At 37.5% G+C, this 20,015-nt stretch overlaps 1 long non-coding RNA gene across 1 annotated transcript; it reads right to left on the bottom strand.

Moving 5' to 3' along the window:
* Nucleotides 1-232: 232 nt before the first annotated feature.
* On the bottom strand, nucleotides 233-16,714 carry LOC124163898. The gene is made up of 3 exons (XR_006865870.1): nucleotides 16,406-16,714; nucleotides 15,156-15,239; nucleotides 233-512 (listed from the first exon to the last, which is right to left on the bottom strand). It is a non-coding gene; the product is annotated as an uncharacterized LOC124163898 (long non-coding RNA).
* Nucleotides 16,715-20,015: the final 3,301 nt, after the last annotated feature.

The following is a 20,015-nucleotide window of genomic DNA, read 5'->3' as shown; positions in this document are numbered from 1 at the left end:
CACTAAAATCACGCTCCAATGCACACGATTAAAAATTCATTATCACACACTCTAATTCACACTAAAATGCACCCTCACTCCAAATCACGTTATCCAATACACACCAACTGCATACTCTCAATCACACTAAATAATATTAGCAGAATCACACTTAATCCCATTCGTGCACTCAAACCTACTCACACATTGCCATTCAAATCAAATCACAGCCATTAATAATTCAAAAGGTACCTACATACATTTGAAATATACAAAACAAATCATACGAAATATAACCAAATTCTTCAGACTTCAGATGGCCAAGCTTCATCTCTTCAATCTTGAAGCAGTGCATGGTCCTCTTGCATCTTCAAATCTTGAGACTTCAGCTCTTCAGATTTCACTCTACATTATCCGTTTCATTCTTCATACGTCTGAGTTCGTGCGTCACTTCACTGTCGAGGCCTTCAATGTTAGTTTTACCCATAAAGCTGCTGTTCCAAGATCCATGATTACAAGCTGCCGCACTCCCCCTATTGTAAAAAGAACATCTAATTTACTCACCAACAAAATTGAAAGGTCACTTTGTAAGGCTTAAAAATTTGTAATTCCTGAAACAACCAAGTTGAAACCAATTTACAATAATTAAAAGTATGTATTTGATTTACATGATTAGGTTCAAAAAATATCGGCATGAACGTCGAATTTATAGACAACTTATTCAATATCCCTGCTGAATATTAGGCCCACGCTAATATCTTTTTCATTATTAAGATGAACAAATTATCATTCTTCTGGAGGAAGTAAAACGAGGACGAGGGTAGACCTGGATGACGAAATTGATTTTTAAAATAATTTTTATGTTACAGTGTTTGCATGATATGGATTAACTGACGTAAAGAATTACAATTCAGGAATCAATGAGCGTGTTCCCTCGAGACTAAGGTAATATTTCTAACCAGAATTTTTTTCTGCAAATATGGAAGGTATAATATTTGTGTCTATGATAAAATTAATAAGTCTATAAAAAGTAGAAAAGAGATTTTATGTAGGCAAGGATTAATTCACTTCATTTTAAGAACTTGAAAAATATAGATAATTTGCTCTCATTAGAATACAAATCCAAGTTTAATACTGCTTTCGGAGCATACCGATGGGAAAATGGAGTTTCACTGAATACCGGTGGGAAAATATGATACTAAAAACATGCTTTGCAAATGCAAAAAAAATGCAATTTTTCAAAGAGGGAAAGTTAACATGCTGGCACATCGAAATTCACCTGTAGGCCCAAGAATGCCGCGACAGTCACTTAAATCAAATAAGATGTTGTGCACGAAAATTCATTTCCCCCGTAAATTATATGAGATGAAACATCTTGTTGGCTCTAACTGGACAGGAAAAATATTGCTTTCCTAAAATTAATGTTATTTTTGTAATGTCCAGCCATCTCATTCTTTTTTCACCTTTTGAAAGTTGAAAGAGAAACACTGCATACGGAATCGTAATTCGATCTGGAGAATTGATTTCCGTGGAGTGCTGTGTTGAAAAAGCCTTATAGTTCATTTTTGGAATGGATCTTAAAGGTACCCAAAATGGGTTTTATGTTGTGATTGGGAAGAATTGTCGCACTAGCCTCATTTGGACTCAATTTCCTCAAAGGTGCTATACATTCATACAAATTAATGTATTCAAAATTGGAATGACACAATCAATTTTTTCATCACACGAAGGGTCATGCCTATGTACTATCGTTTTCAAAAGTATGTAAACACCAAAGAGTTCCACGTGACTGATGGGATCGTTCGGTGAAAACTTGTGAGGTTGGCACATAAAGCGACCTGCATCCCTCGCCCGTAAGCCTCCAAGAGCAGACGAGGACAGAGGCGGAAGCGACCTAGCCACCGAAGCTGGATTCAAACCCCAGGAGCATTAGCCCCATCGGAATTGATATTAGCGGATGGTATTTACTGAGGTAATTTACGCTTACGATCACGTTGGGCCGTCGCAGTGTTTTTCCTAAATTAAGATTCATATTTGGACTCCCGGTTTGTCTCTTACTAATTCGTCGCTCCGTAGCCTAATTTGTGTACAGTGTACTGTACACTGTGCGCGGTGGTTGCGGTAAAGTTCTGGGAGGGGTAGAATCCGAAGTTATAACACTTTTTAACTTTTTTATAAGAGAGATCCTAAACATCAACATAATTTTTTCAGATGACTCGAGAAAAAGTTAGTACTGAATGTCTTAAACGACTGAAGTTATTTAACTAATTGTAGCCTCTAATTTTTAACATCAAATTAACTTAGAAGCGGTAATGCCGGAAACAAAACGAAAATTCCCAAACGCGTACTCCAGGGAAAGCAATAAAAGCTATGCAATAAGCATATCCAGTGTAATTCGCCCACATAGTGCATTAGCGTGGAAAAGAATCAACCGAACGTCAGTCTACAAAATATGACATCAAGTTGGTTGTGGTTAATTGCCGTGGCAGTAAAATCAAGAGCCCAAAAATCGAGCGTAAATTTCAGGAGGCAGACGTGGTCATGGGAACAGAGAGTTGGATTACAGAGGATGTTTGCTCCTCTTATAGACCTATCAAATCCGACGTTGATACTATTTACCCACAAGAAAATCAAATATCTGCATTTACTTTGAGAGACAGCACAGGTGTAATAATTATTCGAGGAAATTTTAATTTCCCATCTGTAAATTGGGATTCTTACACTGAAAATCGAATTCAAAGAATGGGTAAATTAGCGTGATCTTACCAACGCACTATTAATACACTCACTGAAACAAATACTCGACAAGTGTATGAGAGGAAATAAAACATTAGGCCTTTTAGCAGCAAGCCATCAAAAGTTGATAAAACAAATCAATACTATTGACTGTTCAGGTGATCACAGAGTAATTTTTGCAACCTTAAAAATTGGAGTAGACTCATTTGTAAAACCAAAACGAAATATTTATTTATTTGATACATTCACCTTCACTAAATTTAGCGTGAAGCTTAATTAATCGTACACGAACTTCGTAACTAAAGCAGGCAACAAAAAACTGACATATATTGGAATTAATTCTTATAAATTCTACGCCAAAGTATCAACCACTATTTTCCGTCACATTGAAGTTTGGTATAGTGAAAAAAGCCTCGCTGGTACAGAAACGATGTTAGGAAGGTCCTTAAGAAACAGAGAAAACTGTACAACTTGCTCAAAAGGTCCTTTTTATTTTTTTTACGAGACTAAACAAGATTTGTTCATTATATACATAAATGACCTTTGGTGCTACATTTCTTGCGGAGGTCGTCCAACTATCTCCATGTATGTGCAGTGGATAATTTCAACATAAAAGCTACAGCTAAAAAGAACGCAGAGTTATGAAGAAGTAAGAATTAGTCAATCGTATTGCGAGAATATTCTCGTACGAGAAAGTAAAAGGTAGGTGCTATGTCTCACTCAAAAACTGTTACGGGCGCACAGAAAGCGTTGCACAGATATTAAATGAATTAGGTTGGGAGCCACAACAGACGCGGAGGCTATGTGCTACGCTTACTTAGATTTCTTGAGCAATGGAAAACGGATATCTTTATGAGGGGCGCGGAGAAAATCACAGTATGTCCTCACTACGGTTCGAAGTCGGATACGATAGATGAGAGAGATATTGTGCCGAATGGATAGGTATGAGAATTCGTTTGTCACTCGCACAATAAAGGACCTTAGCGTACGCATAACTTGGTAAGAGCATATCTTTTAATTGTAAACGGCAGGTGTCCTAACATCCCCCGACAAACACCTTTTGAGGCGGCTTCCATTGGTGTAGATTGTATATATTAATTTTTTTAAATGATGATGAAATACTCTTAGTAACTTTACACTGATGAACGCAAATAATATCACCCATATCTTCTTTCTTATTAATCGCGCTCACCCCGGAGCTTGCTGTGATATATTTAGTTGGAGTGAGTGAGCCGACTATGGTGTTTTTCTTAAGTTGCCAGGGGTAAATTGAGAAGAAATCAATTTATTTCCGCCTGATCGTTACACAAATTGTGGTTCGTTCAATCACCGATAAGAAAGCGTCGGTGCCTTTAATCACGTTATTTCCTACATTTTTGTGTTCAAGGCGTAGACATTTAATAACTATGATTATCAATCGAATTAAAATTATTTTTATTGCTCTGGGGTCATCAAATTGATTTCAAATGCGAGTGGATCTAATTATTTTGTGAGAATTTCAATTAATATGAGCAGGAATTAGACTCAACGGAGATCGGACATAGCCGAAAAGACACGAAGATACAAAAACCCTCACCTCCCTTGATTATTTCTTCTTCGTGAATGAATCTGATTATAAATGTGTTAACGTAGATAAAGTAATCATTTTAATAACTTCAGTGGTGTAAAAAATTCAGTGCTAACTTTTTTTCAGTCATCTGTATAGATCATATTAATGTACAGAATGTCTCTTTTAAAAAGTGAAAAAAGTATGATAATTTCAGATTCGAACCCTCCCAGAACTTTCCCACAACAATACCACTCAGTGTAGACCTCATAATTGACGCTGTTGCCGGGTAAAATAATTTTAGAATTGTTCGTATGTAATTTTTTTTAACGAAATACCCTGTCGTTTTGAGCAAATTACGGGAATGAAGGAAAATTTGGAACGAGTTTGTTCTGTCATTCTCGTGAGAGCATAGTTGATTGTTTTTAAGAACTAAACTACAGGCAGTCACGAAATCCACTATTTTTTCCAACAACATATGGTTTACTTACTCAATTGTTTAACCAAATTGTCATATTTTCATTCAGTATCTCAATTAAATATGAATATTTATCATCATAAATGATGTTATGGCCTTCATGATATGCCGTAAACGTCTTACAAATTTTCCGTGAAAGTGGAGCTACGCTGGAAGAAAATACAGTGATTACATTAGGTTGAATAGTGTCCATTAATAGTAATGGCTCGAGTTATGTACGCCAAAATGACGCAAAAATAATTGTGTTAGGTTGTTATCTGTTTTGCACGTTCTCGGTTATTTCTATAACACCATTTTATTTGGTACGAAAATGACAAATTGTTGCTATTGATGCACCTTGAAATACACCTTCAAAATTATATTTCAGTGAGCGATAATTCCACAAAGAAAAAAATATTCGCTGCAAAAGGGAATCGAACCCATAATCTTTACCTCGCTGCGTACTACCTTAACCCCCCAAGTAGCAAAATCTTATGTAAAAATCATTTTAAAATATATTGCGAGAACATTTTAAAATGATTTTAACATCATTTTGAAAACATATTAGCTTTCTCTGTTTCAACGTTACAAATCTTTTTTTCACCATTTCAAAATGATTTTAACATAAGTTTAAAATATGTCCTACTCTTGTATAAGCAATGAAATATAGATTTTAAAATAGTTTTAATATATGTTGTAACTATAATTCAGCTTCTTTTAAAAATGATTAATTGCTATGTTAATATGATATAAGTAAACACATGTTTGAAATTTCGAACTGTGCCAGGAACAGTAAAAAAAAATTTCCCACCTAACAATTATCCTAGCGTCAACAGACATGAATGTTTTGAAGGAAATGGTACATGCATCGTGACAATTACAGAACCTCCTTCTCTGTGTGCTTTCACGGAAATCCCATGATTACCATACACACCTTGACATCTTGGAAATCAGATGTCAGAGTTTGGATTTGAAAGGATTTCATTCTAATTACATGTATACTCAGTCCTTATCCCTTTTTAGTATGCAATAAAGCACATATTGAGAGTGTTTTCAGGTGTTCCTTGATTGCATTCTCGGATCGTTCACTGTCCATTTTTTGATGATATGCCTTCATTTTGGGATATTTTTCCCAGAAATTCATTATTTTAAATTTCTAGAAATATTATGGAAAACTGCCAAAAAATACTGTTTTGTGGATTTCAAGATGGCGAAATTCAAACTCACTTTTGAAAAAAGGGATTCATTTTTGGTAGACAAAGTCTCCAAAATCATCTGTATTACTTGTTTTATGTAAAGCTACTTGTCAGTTACCACAATCACCTCCAAGGAATGAGAATGTTTATACTGGTTTATTTTATCACACTGGTATGACTAAGATTGAAATGACCTAATTATTTCAAAATTATGTTAAAATGATTTTAACATCATGTTAAAATGATTAGAAAATAATTATCAAATTATTTCAAAATTATTTTAAAATTATTTTAAAATTATTTTAAAATGTGTGTAAAATAATTTTGAAATTGTTTTAAAATAATGTTCACATAATTATTTTTCTGTGAAATTAAAAAACGAACATTTTTGGCAAAAATAAGCCATTACTTCCTGCATATCCAAGAATATACTATCAACAAAATGAGATCAAATGGTACAAGACTTAAAAAGAGCAACGCCTAATACATTATTTTAAAATTATTTTAAAATCTTGAAAAAGTCATGAATTTAGCCATCTTATGATATTTTGATTTTAAAATCATTTGAAATAATTTTAAAATCATTTTTCAATATTTTTTTGCTACTTGGGCCGCTGCGCCACCGTCAATTGTTGATAGAGGGCCGAAATTTGTAATCTATAAATAAAAGGATGGCATGAGGGAGCTTCGGTATAGCTGTTATCGTGGCTATTCCCGTTATGCTTGAACTAATATTTCGTATTAAAATGAATATTTAGAATGTACATGGAATGTACTGATACCATGTACCATGGAATCAACTGAATTAGGTACATAACCACGTCTAATTTCGATGTGACTACGATGCCAAGTCATACACACAATCATTTCAAACTATACAAATTGTTATACTTCCTAACCCACGGACACGTATTCAATGCATTATGCTACCTGCATATTTGTAAGTCATTACGCCATGCATTCCAACTTGTTTCACGTTCTTTTTGCCCAATTACTCGTCCAAATAACAACGCAAACGAACATGTACCGTCAGTGATACAGTCTGCCTATTTATCGCCTAATTTACACGAGAATTAAAGTCACTTGCACTTATATTACTCTATCATAATATCCACATATATAAGCACTCATGAAATAAAGTGGTATGATTTTATTATAGCCAAATACTTAATAAAAAACAGCAATATAACATATCTCCACTCGCCACGGGAATGAGTTTCCGGCACCTCTAGCCCACTCGACTTCTATCCGATAGGAAAGCCGGCCTTGAGTCGATAGGAAGCCAGTCTGAAAAGCACGGATTGCCTGGCCGATAGTAAGTGACGTAGAATCCGCGTCAAGTCTCCCGATCCGCTCGGAAAGGGAGACTCTGAAACACCCCCCAGTACTCAGCCACGGAGCCACGCATTAGGAAGAGAGACATGGCGAGTGCGAATATGAATCTAAAGATAGGAAATATGTACCTCGAATGTGATTAGCCATCCAGATGGAGGCGATTGTCGAAGGACAGGTGGACGAGAAGAAGGGTAAGGGACGGAACCGAATAATTTACGTAGGATAAACCATTAAGAAGACAAAAGAGAAGGTATAAGTTAAGTAGAAATATTAGCAACGTGGGGAACGCGGGGAGCGAAGTGTATAGCTGTCTCAAATTACTCTTCGTAATGACAAACGTACGAAGATAATAGGGTGGTTTTCTATTATTTCTTATGCCTCAATCGAAAGATTATTACTCCTGGAATACGCATTTCACGCTCTTAGATTTTCGAATGACGATATCTAATTTTCGCGATTAAACGAAAAGTAAAAATTTTCAAGCGCGCGAAACGCAACGGCTAAATAGGAAAGCTGGGAAAAGTCCGTGTGATGTATTTCTGGTTTCAGCTGTCGGCGTGTGAGGTGACCTTGGGGCGAGGCTTGGACGCTGAAACGACGCAGGCTGCTAGCAGGTAGCTGAGTATCCTGCTAGCAGGTACCGATTGGCTTAAATAAGGATTATTATCCCCCTATCAAACGAAGGAAACTTTCCGAACATAGGTACTTTTAATGGGTAATTATTAAGACATGTTTCCCTGAGCTCTGTGCCGCATGCATGCATTGGTATTCTCAGACAATGTAAACATCCTATCTACGCGTATAGAAACTAGGTCCCTGAGACATCACGTGGAGTGGCATCGCATGGGCGCAAATATGGCCTTTTTCAAATGAGGTTAAAAGTAGAGATGAGTCGATTCCACTTTTTTTCGATTCCGATTCCTTCAAATCGATTCCCGATTCTCGATTCCGATTCCATCGATTCTTGTTCCTTCTAACAGGTGGGATTTTGATTCATCTGTAGCATTGCTGTCATTAAAATTTAATAATTGAATGGAATAAAATAACTAGGGATGGACGGATCCAGGATTTTTGGAGCCAGATCTTTCGAATCGGATATTTTCGAATCCAAATGCATTTTCAAATTCCTGCCATTAAACAAAGTCATTATTCAAGTTTATTCTGGGTACATACAATTAATGGAATGCTTTTTAGATTTTCGTACACATTTAAATATTTTTATAAATTAAAAATCTTTTTTAAAGGCTTTCAAGTTATTTTTTAAAAACATCTTTACATGCTCAGGACCTAAACTGTTACGCTTGGGTTTGGAAATGAAAATAGGAAAAATCTTAGGATGAACCACTGACCAGTGGCATAGCAAGAGGACCCCCCAAAATATAAAAACACATTTACTTTCCTTCATAAAAGGAAACAAAATATTTAAAAATCATGAATTTACAAAAATGAAAAATGAAAAAAATTTCTTTGAAAAATGAAGTTTTTTTCTATTATGAAGGGTGTTAAAATTAGTTTGAAACCCTCTCCTTTGTACCCTGTTGTTTAAAAATTTCCCCCCCTGGTTTTGGACCACCCCTCAACAAAATTCCTGGCTACCCCCTGCCATCGACTGAATTCAAATTTTCCTCACGCACGTTTCGCCCGAATTTTATTTTCTCGTTGCATACCGATTTGTGTTTTACCCGAAAATGCTTCCGTATGGCGAGGTGGATTTAGCACATCCTCGCGATAATTTATGCCACAGTGCACGCACACGGCATTCATTGGTTCCCCTTATCTCAATGGAAATGTTTATACTAGTGGTGGGTCGGTTTGATTCCTCGATTCTCGACCAAGAACCGGAATCGAAAACGAGTACTTGCCAAGGTGAAAAATCGATTCCGATTCCAGTAGTACTTCAAACAACAAAATATACGACCGCATTTCCAACAGTCATTTGAATTTTCGCGCCACGTAATCGTAATAACAAAACACATATCTTCCAGGGATGTGTGAGTACTCGAAAATTCAAATCGATCGAGTAGTTGGTACTCGACTCGAGCGTTTCGAGTAGCATTACAAATGTCGAGTCGGGTAGTTAAGGTTACAGAGCTTTCGAGGATAGTATGTCCAGCAATCTGCCGACAGGAAGTGCTATCATGTAACTCATGTAGTAATACAGTTTTTAAAGCCGATAAGTCATTCTAATGCCTTGGCCTGGTAGATTCAGCTTGCTGTATACTCTATAGTTGTCGAAGTGGGCGCCGAATACCTTTACGCCAGCCGCTGCGGCCGATCGTCTTCTGACCCGGCGCACACCGGTCCAAAATTGGGAAAAGCTGGTATAAAGTCCAAAATGGCCTTTTTGGTAGTAGAGACTTGAAACTTAGCGTAAATACTCAAAAATCATTAGCAGATATAGATTTATATGCCATTTGACATAAATACGACCCTTTAGTGATGATACAGTGGCCCAAACATGACCAACTTTTCAACACCATGTGCGATCTAGTTAATCCTCGAAATTTTTTAAATTTATCCAGGTGGTGTTGCGTTGGTATGAGTTTTATGGAATAAAAAACGCAATATTCCTTTGATCTGGTGCTTTGCCTATACTTTCAATGACTTTTGAAGATTTTGGCTCTCATTTGTCTGGTTTTACAACGCAAAATGGCCAACCCGTTTTTCACGTGAAATTTGACATAAAGTAGACATTATCTTTCGTTTACGTAAAATATAACTCGGAAAATTTGGTCACAATATAAAGTAGAGATTTATAAAGATTACTAATTAGAAATCTTGGAAAAAAAAGTTTGTTACGAAGGAAATAAGAGCGATTTTTCAATCGCGCGTCAAGGCTGAGCTACACGCCGCGGAACTCTAAGGCTCGGTAACTGAGGCCGATTTTTCAAGTTTTTTAAAACATTAGTCTTGAAAATCATCATTTATAGCATGGATAATCGTCTTAATTGACTTCAAACACTTAACTGAGGATGTTAAAAAGGATTATGTATAGATCGACTAGAACATTTAGCGCATTACTCGAGTGAAAATACTAAGGATTGGATATTTTTCGGATCCATCCCACGCATAAGAAATATGCCTCGGGTATTGAAGTAAAGTGAAGAGATTAAGTCAGCATGCTTTAGAGAGAGAAAAATGAACTGTTTCCGTGAAAGGCAACAACCGATACCCTTTTTCCCTTTCCACATTCGCCGAGGTGAGTCGCGCAGAAGGGTAGTTTTCACACCACAAGGCTCTTTTAGCCTTTTTTATTACTGCGTCCGACCGATGTGATATTCATTTGTAGCGTTTAGTTTCTTTCTTGAAGGGAAAAAAGGAAGAGATTTTAAGGTTGATTAAATGACGTGAGAAGTATAGAATTTTTTTGGCTCTACAAAATAAAGTTTAGTTCTTTAGTTCGTTCGCTTCGTCCACTTGAATTCCATGAAGATTCAAGATCCAAAAAAATCGTTGATATAATTTTTAATAAAAATTCCAGTCTCCGAAATCTTGCAATTTTGGTAGGGAAGTATTTGCCCAGTCACACAAGTGTGTAGCAAAAGGCAATTTTCTGCAGGCAGTGATAATGTAACATGGAGACGTCAAAACCTGCTGGCTGAGCATGTAGAATAATTGGTTTTTCTGCTTGAGAATTTTAAAGGGCCAAATATTACACGATTTATATACGTAGTATGCAATCTTTATTACAGCTATGAGAATTTCTGTACTCAGGGCTCTCCATTGTAGTTTGGATACATATATATGGTCAACATATTATGAGTGCCAATATTCTAAAGTAATACCTATCATGTAACACCACTTTTCAGGTATGTTCTGTTTTGAAATGTAGCTATTATATTTTAATTACATAGTGATGACATGAAAGATGCTTTTGTCAACTGACTCTTTCACGGAGCAATATTTTTAAAAGTGGTTTTCTTATTGCCTGGAATTAAGTGATATTTTTCTTGGAGCCTATGGCATCAGAATCGATGGAATCGGTAACGGTAGAATCGGAATCGAAATGTCAGAATCGGAATAGGGATCGGAATCGATAAAATTTTGGAATCAACCCATCACTAGTTTATACACAATGAAAGACATTTTTATCGGTGTATCATTAAATTAAATTGCAACTGCACAATCAGCAACACAATTAACACGGCATTAAAACGGCATTAACGTCACGTGCGACGAGGTGCTCAACCGCTCAGCATGAGGAAGGGGTGGGCAGCAGAAGCGCGTAAAGGAGAGGTGGAGAGGAAGGAGCAGTGGCGCAGCCAGGAATTTCGTTCGGGGGGAGGGGGGGGCAAAAACAGGGGGGAATATTTTAGAAAAAAACCGGGCACTAAATAACAGGTTTTAAACTAATTTTAAAACTTTTTATAATCGAAAAAAAACTTATTTTGTTGAAGAAAAATTTTGCAAATTTCTGGTTTTTCAACATTTTGCTTTCTTTTGTGAAGGGCAATAATTGTGTTTTTATATTTCGGGGAGGAGGGGGGTCCGGACCCTCCCCCTTGATACGCCACTGGGAAGGAGCGCGTAAAGGAGAGGTGGAGAGGAAGGAGCGCGCTCCCTCCGTATTTCAAGCAACAAGGCTACAAATGAGGGAAGTCAGATCTTGCTTCAGTGACGTCGTTGCATTCAAAGCGAAGTCTGGCGCGCTATGTGATGTATGTAGTTGGCGTTTCCAATCCGTCTCTAATTGTTTGAGGGGTTAATGCGGCGCTTGTTTCTTTGTAAATTGTGCTATTTGGACAATGTTGCGTATCAGTAAAGTCTAATTGTAGAATTGTAGATAGAAAACTGAGTGGCAATCAATTAGAGATGGAAAATAAACTGTAATATCGTCAGGTATGCGTCTCGTTTGGTCTTATTCTTTTTTAAATCTCGTGCATTTCATTTAATTGTAGAAGCTATCGAGATATCTTCGGGCCCAGAAAGTCACTCTCCCAGCATTTGTCGTCTAGTAATGGAGAACTGAAGCAGTTAGGCCAAAAGAGGTCAGTTGGTGAGACGAGGTAGAGATTAAACACGCTTCAGTTGTTTTCTTGTGATTTGATAATTTCCTTAGAAGACAATGATTTATGGCCCGTGTGATTTCGGATAAAGAAACAATTTATAAGAACCTACATTCGGAGTATGCTCCCATACGGAAGTGAGGCATGGACAATGACCGCAGCGGAGAAAGCAAGGATAGAGGCCTTCGAAATGTGGTGCTACAGAAGAATGATGAAGATCAAATGGATCGACGGAGTTAGTAACGAGGAAGTCCTAAGAAGAGTGGGAGAGAGGAGAAGCCTCATGAAAACCTTAACAAGAAGACGGAACAACCTTATAGGCCACATCTTGAGACATGATGGCCTGATGAAGACAATCGTCGAAGGACAGGTGGAAGGCAAGAATGGAAAAGGAAGACCTCGAACAAAATATATGGAACAAGTAAAGAGAGATGTGAAAGAGAAGAAATACGTAGGGGTGAAAAGATTAGCTGATGGGAGAACTGAGTGGAGAGCTGCGTCAAACCAATCCTAGGATTGTTGACCAGTGATGATGATGATGATGTGATTTCGGAAACGAAAAAAAAAAACAAAAGAGGTACGAGCTGATGGACGGCCGAGGGTGGTTTTCTGAAATCTGCGACGTAGTTACTTTTGACGTGGTTATTATCCTACGGCGCTGAGATTTCCCCGATGATTGTTCAATCTCTTGGGAAGAGTCACACTATGTGCCAGTCGTATTTTTTCCTTTTTTATTTTCTGGCTGAAAATCCTGGCCACGGCTGAAATTCTACTCGTAATCTCTGCGAGAGCTTTCAAACAAAACGGTTCATGAATAGGACAAGAATCGAATGCGACGGCGCATTCGAAGAGAGAATCGGAACTCTTTCCACCATTATGGGGCGTTGCATTCACTGAAGCTATTATTTAAAATTTCGGATCCAGATCCGATGTCTTCCGCGACTTTGGATCCAATGAAGGGCAATATCCGCGGGTATTAGGATCCGAGGTATCCGATTCGACCGTCCCTAAAAATAACAATAGCTGCGGTGGCTACATTCTCGTTTGGCCGCGGTGGCTAAACAATAATGTAGCGTCCATGGCGCCCATACATACCAGAGCAGCCTGGCGGGTGCGCGGTGGCGGCCGAACGCAGCCTGTCGAGACCGTCCGGAGGCTGCAGCGGCTTATGCGAAGCAAGTATCAACTTCCTCAAGGGTTGCATTGATGAAACTGGGCTATACAAACGCGAATGTGTCTAATTTTTTTATTATTTACGCAGACGCGCGTTAGTCTAAAAAAGTTTCTTATATAAAAAAACCGCTCTCTGCGCGTATTTATAAGAAACTTTTTTTCACAGGAAAACTCGCTCTCTGCACGTTTTTATTTTCATCAGACTTCGAATAGCATTCGAAAATAAAAACATATCTATCGATATATTATACTTTAAAATTGGTGGTCCAGATGAATTCTCCGAATGTGATTCATAATCGCAATAATTTGATTTGCCATGTCCAGCGGTTAATAAAAGAACGAAAAACGCATGCAATTCTTCCCGAACCCGTGGTTTCCAATTTTTTTCTCTGAGAGTTGCTCATAAGCACGAGGCATTTCAGGGTTCGTCGGTTTGTCGCTCTTGCCGACATTTTCATGTTTCCGAGGCTTCTTAGGCATGTTCGTCGCAGCACCTGCGTGCCATGCGTATTCCCCGCGCCGGCAAGGCTGACACCGCGGCCGCTTAGGTGTGTGGCAGCCTTTATGCCCCAAACTTATAGTCTATGCTCATAACATATATCTTCCTGGAATCGATGGAATCGGAATCGACTTTAGGCGATCGATTCTCGATTCAGATTCCGTGCCCAAGAATCGGTGGAATCGAGAATCGACATTTGGAATCGACTCATCCCTAGTTAAAAGTGACCATTGCCATTCGTCTAAACTGGGATTTCTAATACCAAATAATTTGTATGTTATGATTACACTAATGGTGGGTAAGGAATCGCAATCAATGCATTTCGTTTTCATTGATGAAGGAAACTACGCTATTATGATGAAACAATTAGAAAAGCAGTGTAATTTTTGTCTGGCGGATTTCACGTCTACGAGGCACACAAAAAACCTCTCCTATAAGTTTGTTTTATATATACTGTTTTATTCATTTTACTTTCAAATAGATGAAAAAGTACCTTCGGAACTGGACTAATTATAATTGACTGTATAAATTTATATCGATAACGAGGGAAGTTTGGTTTTTATATCACGCGTGAATCTGGGTTTGTGAAAAATATTTTACTTTATTGTCGGAAACATGAAACTGAATTTTTTTTTCGAAAATTGAAGCATGCAGCGAACTCGATAAGCAATGTTTTAAGGCTATCCTTCTTAAAATCAAAAGCATGATAACACCGAGGAAAGATTTTTTGAGTTTAATCAAAATTCGTACCTTTCAACGCCCAATGCTCAGCATTAAGGGAAAATAATTCAACTTACAATAATCCTCGGGCCCTTTCGATAGACTGGATTGCGAATAGTGCCCCTTACTGAACTTCTAATGGTGGAATTAACAGTTACCGTAAATAATATTGCAGAAGCATTGGAGAGATTGAAAGAATAATTAAAATCTTTTTTCGAATATTACGAATTGATTGATTATCTCGCATTTCTAGGCATTCTAAACACCGAGAACTAGAGTTAATGATTAGGTCCAATTAAAATAATCTACTATTGCCAGGGAAGGAGGACTTCACTTTTCGTTTCAAAAAGAAAGAACAATCAAAATATACTTGATTGACGGCAAGAAAAATTATAAAACTGAGATTTAACCAAAATTAAAATGTGATACTTCCACTTCTCGACAATCACAACATTTTAAAAATATGAAACTGACCAACAGAAAATAATTAATGGAAGGATTTTCTTACCGTTTGGCGTGGCCAGTGCACCGTCAGAATCTGGACCATTATTTCCACCAGCTTCCTGCCCACATCCTCCGGGATGACTGCGGGCTGAGGAGAGAGAGAAAACAATTGAATTTCCATCGTATATTTACGAATACTCTATGGCAGTTCACTGAAATTCACAGGGATACGAAGAATTACTTTATTTATAGCCGCGCGCAAAATCAGTATATACGAGTGTAATTGGTACATAGGAAGCATGCACTACCCCCTGCACAAGAAGTTGAAAAGGTGCTTCATTGCAAAAAGATCGCATGAGAATATAAATCTAATTTTAAGAAGAATAAAAGGCAATATGTCCAAATTTATTCAAAACTTCGGTGGTCATCTCAAACCAAAAGGTAATTCAAACGTGTTTTAGAGCATAAAATTAATTGAAATTTTTTAATTTTAAGTTACTACCAGCTAATTGCTATTAAAGCAATGGGTTAGATCTACTTTAAAAAATAAAATGTGTTTTACTAATAAATTGATAAAATGGAGAAGACTTCTACAAAATGCGAGAAATTGGAAAAAATATTTTTACTTATCAAACAAAGATTTTCTTTGAAGCTGATATTTCTACGCAATTATCAATTTGCTTTAAAATTTATCAATAAATAAGGGGAATACTAAGAAGAAATTAACATTCTATCGTGTTTACAAAATTTTAATTTTGAAAATAAATTCGACTAATTTACACTAACAAAGCAGTTCTATTCCAAAAAAAAAAAACCTTTTAAAATTTTATTGGGAGAGAATTGCATGCATACACAAGGGAACGAAATTAATCGCGAACATAATTAGTGATACTACGGATAAATGGAGTTCTCGGATATTTAGAAACATTTAAAACAACAAAAAGAGAATTATTTAGTACAATGATCATGACGTACCCGAATGATGGAAAGCAAAGTAATTCCACTAAACTATTGAACATAATTATTTAAATAACAGATATACGTAGATGTCTACTTTGTCATCGGAGCAAGGAATAGGTATGATATTGTCCATTAAATTAAAACAGAAGAGTTACCGTAAACTCATTGTTAGTGTAATGTTGCATCAACATACAATACAAATAAAATACGAGACTTATCGAATAAATAACCAAGTTAGTAAAAGATACAAGTTTACTTTACTCACATAACAAACATAATTACATAATCCGAACAATCCGATTTAATACGAATTTCAAAACAAAAAAGGATTTCAAGGAAATATTTCACTCTTACCGTTTTCAAAGAGAGGAAATTCTTGGCTGACACGTTCCTTCATTGGTTCTTTGATGGTTTCCCTCTAAATCTTCATGGTCTCGAACTTCGAAGTCTTCATCTCTTTGGCCGCGGGCAAGTCTTCAAGCCTAAGGAGAGAGCGGGTTAGTTCATACAAGGAAAATAAATGACCCTTACCCCAAGGAATCGCATACGCCCCATTACAATTCACGGGAATTCCCCATGACACAAGGAGGAGATCACCACTTTTCCATCCAAGTGACACAGTTTCGATCCCGTACACTGCAATGGTTTACAGCGAATGAAAAACCTCGGTTCGACACGAAACAAAAACTAAAATTAACGCAAGTTAATATCCTAGCCTTACTCGACGCAATAATCACGGCCCTAAAGGCCCAAAAGCTATCCTAGTTTTGAAGCTGGGGTCCTCTTCACGTGAAGTTCCGATGTCTTGAGCCTGGGGAGAGAGTACATACAAGGAAAATAAATGACCCTTCCCCCAAGGTATCGCATACGCCCAATTACAATGCACGGGAAGTCACCGTGACACATAGAGGAAATCACCACTTTTCCATCCAAGTGACACGATTCCAATCCCGTACACTGCCATGCTTTACAGCGAATGCAAAACCTCGGTTCGACACAAAAAAAAACTAAAATTAACGCAAGCTAAAAATCCTAGCCTTACTCGACGCAATGATTCATAGCCATAATGGCCCAAAAGCTAACCTAGTTTTGAAGCTGGGGTCCTCTTCACGTGAATTTCCGATGTCTTGAGCCTGGGGAGAGAGTACATACAAGGAAAATAAATGACCATTCCCCCAAGGTATCGCATACGCCCCATTACAATGCACGGGAAGTCACCGTGACACATAGAGGAAATCACCACTTTTCCATCCAAGTGACACGATTCCAATCCCGTACACTTCCATGGTTTACAGTGAATGCAAAACCTCGGTTCGACACAAAAAAAAACTAAAATTAACGCAAGCTAAAAATCCTAGCCTTACTCGACGCAATAATCACGGCCCTAAAGGCCCAAAAGCTAACCTAGTTTTGAAACTGGGGTCCTCTTCACGTGAAGTTCCGATGTCTTGAGCCTGGTGAGAGAGTACATACAAGGAAAATAAATGACCCTTCCCCGAAGGTATCGCATACGCCCCATTGCAATGCACGGGAAGTCACCGTGACAAAAGGAGGAAATCACCACTTTTCCATCCAAGTAACACAGTTCCAATCCCGCACACTGCAATGGTTTACAGCGAATGCGAAACCTGTGTTCGACACAAAAAAAAAACTAAAATTAACGCAAGCTAAAAATCCTAGCCTTACTCGACGCAATGATTCATAGCCATAATGGCCCAAAAGCTAACCTATTTGTGAAGCTGGGGTCCTCTTCACGTGAAGTTCTGATGACCTAGACCCTGGGGAGAGAGGGAGAGAGTACATACAAGGAAAATAAATGACCCTTCCCCCAAGGAATCGCATACGCCCCACTACAATGCACGGGGAGTCACCGTGACACAACGTAGGAAATCACCACTTTCCCATCCTAGTGAAACGGTTCCAATCCCGTACACTGCAATGGTTTACAGCGAATGCAAAACCTCGGTTCAACAAAAAAAAACTAAAATTAACGCTACCTAAAAAACCTAGCCTTACTCGTCGCAGATATAACGACCCCTGGGGCCCTAAGCTACCCTAAATCACTCACTTCCTTCTTCTTTTCTTCCTCTTGTCCTTGTGTCTTCTTTCTTCTCCTCCTAAATGTGGAGGACACACGAATCGCACGCATCATTTTGTCGTTCGCACGATCAAAAGGCAATTTTTGCTCAATCACGCTAAGCATCGGATAAAACGCAAGAATCACACGCATTTCGCTCTTTTCTTCTTTCTTCGAGATCTCATGGTTTTTTCCCTTTCATTTTTGTCATCCTGTAATAAAGGGGATTAGTGCACATGCACGTGAAATGCAATTTCATAAGTTCCCAAAATTCCAAACACAAAATCAGAGAAACCAGTGTCACACACATCATTTTGTTCAATATGATACCTTTCTGCTTGCATTTTCGAATTTCCTATGCCGGCTTAATGTTTTGTTTGTTAGGGCTTTTGTGTATTTTCTCAAGTATTGGTACCATTCGTGATTTGGTCGACCTTTGGAATGTTGCAAGCATTCTCTTTTTACCAATGTTTTTGGGTGCTCATGATTCCCTAAGCCTCTCATAGCCAATACCCAAGTATATATGAGTGTACACCAATTCCATTATCACCATAACCTTGTCTCATGATATCAGGTCCACTCCCTTGAAACGCAATTATCAAAGAGAGACCGTATGTTATATTCGTACCTAGTTATATACCATGCTTGTAACCTTTTCTTCAAGTGAAATCTGTGGGGAAAACACAAGTTGTAAACGGAAATGCGAAATCACAGGATTATATGAAAAAACCCTCAGTGACGGGCAGCGTCCTGCTCATCACTGCAAACCCCAGTTTGATAGGATATCCATTGGCCGTAAACACGCCTTTCGTAAAGGATCTTCTTTCTCCCGTATAATATCATTATTCCCAATGCTCCAGATAACTTCAATCTTTTTACTCCTTATTATCAGTTTCCTCAGGCCATCCTGAAATATATCAAAATAACACTTATTTAGCTATTTTCAAGTTAACTCGTTAATTTAAAAAGGTAAACAACTATAAAAATAGTTACTACATTAACGTTATATGCCAAATTTTACTCGCCATTTCATGCTTTATCCCACTATAAAAAAATACCTCACATATAAAATTCCAAACGTAAGGTCTTCCCGTAATTTTAACGAACTACTACGATTTCAGTAAGGTATCAAATAATAGAAAAAGTCAGGAAAATAAAGGGCGTTTTCAAATTCCCATTGTATAAACTTCTTTCTGTATATTATTTCTGAAATAAGAATCTTTCATGCGGGGACATTCAATTTTCAAAGCCTTTATGCAATGATGCGATGGGACTAAAAGGCCGTTTTACACGGGGCAAGTACTTGCACAATCTGACTTGGGTACTAAGGCGCAGTCAAAACTGCGTCGTGTAAAGCGGTGAATTGCTAGAACACATGCGAGAATGCGCGTATGTGAGATGGCAAAATAGCCCCTGTTCTAATTTCGTTCATGCATTCGCGCAATTCCACGTCATTTTAGAAATAAATATAGTTATAACGTGCGCAATTCCGTACACCGTGTAAAACGGCCTAAAGACATTAATTAATAACACAAGTTTCTTCATTAAATTTGAAAAAGATTAATTCAAGATTTCTCCGGAAAAAGTACGGTTGTTTTTATGGTTTGTGAAAAAAATTACATTGCCGTAAGGTATTTATCAGATACGGTGTACTATTCATTTTTCTATTGCAAAATAATTAATGAGAAGAACGAAAAAACCATACTAAAAATTTTCAACTGAATTATTGATTACTACGTGTCACAATGAAGACAAAAGTGGTGAAAAATAAAAAGATAATATTGGTGAGTTGATTAAGATTATCAAAAAAGGACAGACTTGAGGTTCAATCTTTATTTTCGTGCTGAAGATCTCATGTAGTAAGTTACTTTCCTTCGATTCGGAAAA

Source organism: Ischnura elegans, chromosome 8, assembly GCF_921293095.1.
Source record: "Ischnura elegans chromosome 8, ioIscEleg1.1, whole genome shotgun sequence".
NCBI classification, from domain to species: Eukaryota; Metazoa; Arthropoda; class Insecta; order Odonata; family Coenagrionidae; genus Ischnura; species Ischnura elegans.
This window is presented reverse-complemented; position numbering and strand designations above follow the sequence as displayed.